Source organism: Peromyscus californicus, unplaced genomic scaffold (assembly GCF_007827085.1).
Source record: "Peromyscus californicus insignis strain IS unplaced genomic scaffold, ASM782708v3 Scaffold_7__1_contigs__length_154581171, whole genome shotgun sequence".
NCBI classification, from domain to species: Eukaryota; Metazoa; Chordata; class Mammalia; order Rodentia; family Cricetidae; genus Peromyscus; species Peromyscus californicus.
This window is the reverse complement of record NW_026294595.1, coordinates 104,278,201-104,283,962: the sequence shown is the minus strand read 5'-3', so window position 1 is coordinate 104,283,962 and position 5,762 is coordinate 104,278,201.

Genomic DNA, 5,762 nt, shown 5'->3' with positions numbered 1-5,762 from the left:
GTTGGACTTTGGTAGTATCTGTACTTGGAGTGAGTAGATGTGTGTGTGTGTGTGTGTGTGTGTGTGTGTGTGTGTGTGTGTGTGTTGCATCTCCCCAGGAAAAGTCTGTAACGCAACAACTATCAAGCTCACAGTGGGGCACCTTATGAGAACTATCCAAGAGCAGCTGGCCTATCACACAGTCCTGGAAGTCAAAAGGGGATAGATGACATGACGAACAGGTGGCTAACATATTTATTAAAGGCCAGTTAAAAACTCTTAAAAGAAGACAGAGGCAGACCGTGTGATTTTCCAGTATTAACGGTGTCTTTTTTTTTCTTCTTCCCTGGCTTGTATTCAGAATAATCAGTCACAGGAGCCCAGAGAAGAACAAAATGCCAGCTTGTTACAGACAGAGCTGCTTGGAGAACACGGCTTGGGCAGACAGGCACCCAGAGCTGACCCCTGTGGTGCTGAAACCACAGCCTTATCTCTGCAGACAGCGATGAGCCCGGGCTCTCCTGAGGCTTGGCAGGGCTGTCTTCAGGGGCTTGCCCCAGTTGAGGAGAGGATGAAACCCCTCTCCCACTCTTATCAGTCGGTCCAGGATATGGACCTGATGGAGACATCCCCTTCCTCAACAGTGCACCCAAGTTAGCCATCAGAGGTACAAGCTGGTTTCCCCTTGGGGTGGTGGTGTTCTTTCCTGCAGAAGCTAGTGGAATTTGGGATGGGTGGCAAGTCAGAGAAAGGAATATACTCATTTTCCTTCTTTTTCAAAAATGATGATGCAAAACACCACAATCCAGTGTGAACATAAAAATCACAGAGAAAATTACCTTAAAAACGCAAGCCACCTGCCATGCATGATCTTATCCTAACTAGCATTATATGTTGGTGTGCATCCCTTCGGCCTTATGAGTGTTTAAACAAATGAGGGCATACTTAATAAGTTTTTATCTCCAAATTTCTGTGTGAAGCATTTGAGCATGCCCACAAGGCTGCATGCAACACAAAGAAAACAATCATGCCTGTTTGATCATTGCTGATCCCCATGGCTAAGCACCTATGCCACATTCTAAAAAAATATAATAGTCACAGGTAATTGATTAGGCAATGTATAGCTATCAAAGCATATCATTTAATCGCCTCCTTACCATTGAGTAAGTACAACAAAGTAAGTACAATAGTCACTTCTGTGAACCACGTCTTATAGAAGAGGAAACTGAGGCCTGGAGCAAAGACTTAGCACCTCTCCCCAGACACCACAGTGCAACATCTTCACAGGAGCATTTCCCCACTCAACATGTTTGCTTACAACATTTCAGTTTTCATCAAAGACTGGGCGGGGGGACAGCTCTGCTCCTACCCTAGGCAGGACTTAGCAGACCGTCCTGGATTGCTCACCGCCCCAGGAGTCCTTCACCAGAATGGCTGTGGCTCTGCTTACACTTGAGCCATGTGAACCATGTCAAGCCTTTATCCACTAGCTGCCCCAGGGCATCTGCTTGCATCACAGATGTCAGGCTTTCACCAAGACTGCTTCCTGCCCTGCAGAATTGTGCAAGACCATCCTCCAATCAACACTGCTGCCATCTTCAGGAGGGCTGGACCTGCTCACAAAAGATCGTCATAGCTGGGCTTGTTGACTCTTATATTCTTTCATAGAAGGAAGGGGAGGTGCTGAGGGTTATGGGATGGTCTCCCGAGAATCCAGCCCCTCCTCCCAACCAGCTGTACATAGTTCTGCCCCAATTGCATGTGGCTTTGAGGACTCGGGAAGGGCTGCAGCCCTTTTCAATCCGTGGGTTGTGACCCCCACAGGGGTTGCATATCAGATGTCCTGCACATCAGATATTCACATTATGATTCATAGCATAACATCACATAACTGTAGCAAAATTACAGTTTTGAAGTAGCAACAAGAATAATTTTATGGTTGGGGGTCACCACAACATGGGGAACTGTATTAAAGTGTCATGGCCTTAGGAAGGTCGAGAGCCACTGGGCTAGAGAATGTAGGTAGAGTAAGACTAAAGGGGGGGACCTCAGTTACATAGCCATGAGAGCGTCATCATCCCTGCTGGGTTCAGACCTTCCAATGTGGCTGCTTTACGGTCCCCTGTGCCCCTGCCTGTAACCTCTCACCCCTGCTCTGTAAGTAGGGCTAACTGAGTGGACTTTGGTGGAACCACATCTTGGTTTGCATTGGGACCTAAGGAGGAGGGGTTGACATCATCACATCCCCCCCAAGGAAAGAATTTGAGCAGCAAGAAGCCAATAGACTGAATGCTTTTGATGACTCCCCATCCCCATTTGGCCTTTCTTTCCTGTCACAGGGTCTGCGTCCAAATGCCCATCTGCTAGACTTTCTTTGTTTTTTTTTGTTTTCTCCTATAAATGAAGTCTAGTTTTTTTTATCCAAAGAAATTCCAGTAGCCACATTATCAGTGCTTTTACATTGGTTCCCTAAGTTCCAATTCTCACAGCATGACAGAGAAAGAGCCATGTAATCCCTACACAGTCTAATATGTCACATTATAATAAAGAAGGAGCAAGCTTCAGGAACCCAAGCCCTTTACAACTTGTAATAAGCTGGCCTGCTTTTTGATTCAGAGGGGTAATGTGAGTCTCTGTGAGGACTCTTTGGCAATGGAAGCTGCTCTGCTTCTAAGATGCCCTGGGAACTAAAGTCCCCTAAGAACAGCTTCTGACCAATAGTAAGGACTTGTCACTCCAGCTCTGGGGCATGCCAGGAACTGGCTTCAGAACTCCCAGTGTGGTAAGACTCCCGTTGCCCAGGGAGGTAACTGGTTTGTTAGCAGTATTTCTTCCCCTTCCAGGCTGGAGCATTCTGCTCTGGGGTCACCTCCATTTGAACCTGGATCCTTGGTTCCCTTCTCCTCTTCACCTTCACTCCAATACCCAGCACTGATCGTGGAACCAATTAGCTCCCCCATAAGTGCAGGCAAACTCTCCTATGTACTCAAATTCTAGGACACAACGAGGTCAGGACAGGATGGCATCCCTCATGAGGCTGAATCTGCTGTCCAGCACTATGGTACCCAGAATCAGTGGTTCCATGACTTTGAGTGGCAAGGATACTTGGGAATGATTGGATGGATGGATGGATGGATGGATGGATGGATGGATGGATGGATGGATGATGGATGTGAAACCAAAACTGAGAATGCTCATCAGCACTGGGCACAGACTGCATGAAGTTGGTAGAGGGGAGAGAATGTAGGAACATGGAGATGCCAAGCCTGAGCCAAGAAAGTTGTTTTGCTATGGAATATATTATTTTTGCAGGTTGCTATAGTTACCGCTGTGAAATTAAAAATTAAAACCTTGTGAAAGAGAGAGGGTTGACTGAGATGAGGCAGTTCCTTGACAGGCTGAGTTATTTATCTTTTCCCCATGTAACATCTGGTTACGTGCTTGCAAATTTATTTTTAATTCAGAGCTCTAAAAAAGATTTTGCATTGATATGCCATGCAGAAATGAATCACTTGGGAGAGAAAGATTAACGGTTAGTATCCAGTGGCAACTGGTGACCTCTGGTGTGTCCCTTGGCCTTTGCTTCTGCTTCTCAGGCAACCTCTAGGCATCAGTGTAGGATTGGCAAGCATCTGGAACCCCTGCCAATCAAGCAGCAGCCGTAACCATGGCTCCCAGATACAGAGCCTCGCTGGTGGCTGCTCTCAGTTCTAGTGACTCTGACCAGGAGGATGAGCGTGGCTCCTGGAAAGAGGCTTTGAGATCCTTCCTCTCTAGTCTGTTCCCCAACCTGTGAAACCCTCAGTATAACCCAGGATCTTTTGAGCCTTTGAATCAGATCCCCAGAAAGACAATGCTTGTGGCTTAGTGGAGGTGATACTGGGTGGAGCCAGAAGATGTGGGATCTGGGTCCAGCCCAGACATTGCAGGCTGTGTGTGCTGGTGAAAGTAACCCTTCTTTTTGACCCCCCTTCACCCACTTCTTCAGGGAGAAGTTGGAGTCTGCAGTATTCCCTAAGCCGGTCCTAGAAGTCTCCAGATTCACCGGGCATCTTTGTTTCCTCTCTGTCACCTAAAGAGTAAGGTTGGGATCCCAGGGTGGGCTTCTTCCCACCTTTCTCTTACCTCAGGCCTCTGACCTGGGTGTCTCCAGTACACAGGGATCTCTTCACTCGTGTTCCCAGGTCTTCCTCCTCTGCTTCACCCAGGGCTTTCCCACAACCCAATGACCTCTGCTCTCCTCTTCTGGCACCCATCCTGGCTGGGCTCCCCAGCTCGTGATGCACAGTTTGGGGTTCTATGCTCTTTTGCCATCATCAGGCAGCTACCAGGTGGTCCTCTTCTTGGTGGATTAAGGATTTTCCCCCAATGTGTTGCTGCAGTTAATTCTATTTGTAATTGTTGCTACTAATCTTGGTTTCAACTTTAGTACAAGTTTACATGTATGTACAGGAAAAGGTATGCATGACTTTCAGTCATCTCCTGGGGACAAGGGGTGACTACTGTAGTGTAGTTTCTTCCTGCCTTCCTGTTGTCCTGTATCAACAACAGAGATTATCTGTCCTCTATGTACAGAGTAGGGTCTACAGTCTACACAGCATAGGACTTAATGCTTTTTGAGTAAGTGAATAAATGGAGTGAGAGAATGAAGAAAACATTTCTCATTCCCCACTGTATGCTAGACCAGGTGGAGATAATCTACGATGGGAAAGGAATGTGACCCCCACCCCACTCCCCAAAAAGCCCCATAGGCTAGGGAAATGAATGCCAAAGGCAACTGTATAGGAAGAAATCAATTCCTTATAACAGCCGAGGCATGTGCACGCATGGAAAGGTCTATGCAGCCGAGGCATGTGCACGCACGGGAAGGTCTATGCAGCCGAGGCATGTGCAAGCACGGGAAGGTCTATGCAGCCGAGGCATGTGCAAGCACGGGAAGGTCTATGCAGCCGAGGCATGTGCAAGCACGGGAAGGTCTAAGCAGCCGAGGCATGTGCAAGCACGGGAAGGTCTATGCAGCCGAGGCATATGCATGTATGGAAGGTCTATGGTAGGGGGCTTTTCTGAAGTAACAGCACCCATCCTGTCAGGTGTAAAAGCTAAACAACGGGAGTACTAACAGCCACTCTGTCCTGAGTATTCCTTATTATCAGACACAGTGTTTTAGAGAAGTGAATTGACTCTTTTAGCCCTGTAAGATCACTATTATTATTTTCCTGTTGGGTCCCCAGTGTCCAGGAGGGGCACAACACACATTTATAGATGAATGAGTCTCCGTGTCATTTTCAAGGCGTCAGATCGGACAGAATGGTGTTTTGTCTAAGAACTAACAGGGAGCCAAGTCTGTTTGGCTCTGTCCATGGTGGCAAAGGGGACCTTCCCTGCATGTTGACTTATTTGAGTCACCTTGGGCCCTGAAGAAATGACTCTCCATCCCCACCCCTCATCCACCATCACAACTGGCTGACAGCATTGGGCTGAATCTGAACAGTGCTGGGTTGGGTGGACCAGCAATCAGGAGAGGGCTTTCCTATCAGCAGCAGACACAGCCTGGCCTGTGTCTTTGAAGCATCTTAGCTGGCGTCCTCCACTGCGTCTGACTGGAATGAAGTGGGAGGATCAGGGAACATTTTGTGGGCAGACATATCCCAACTTTTTGACAGGTCTGGACTCATCACCCTGGTTCCCCACATGAGTGTGCTCCAAATTCATGGCTGAAACCCTGGGCTTGTACACTCATTGGAGGATGAATAATTAACTAGCTACCAGTGGCAACAGCTGGG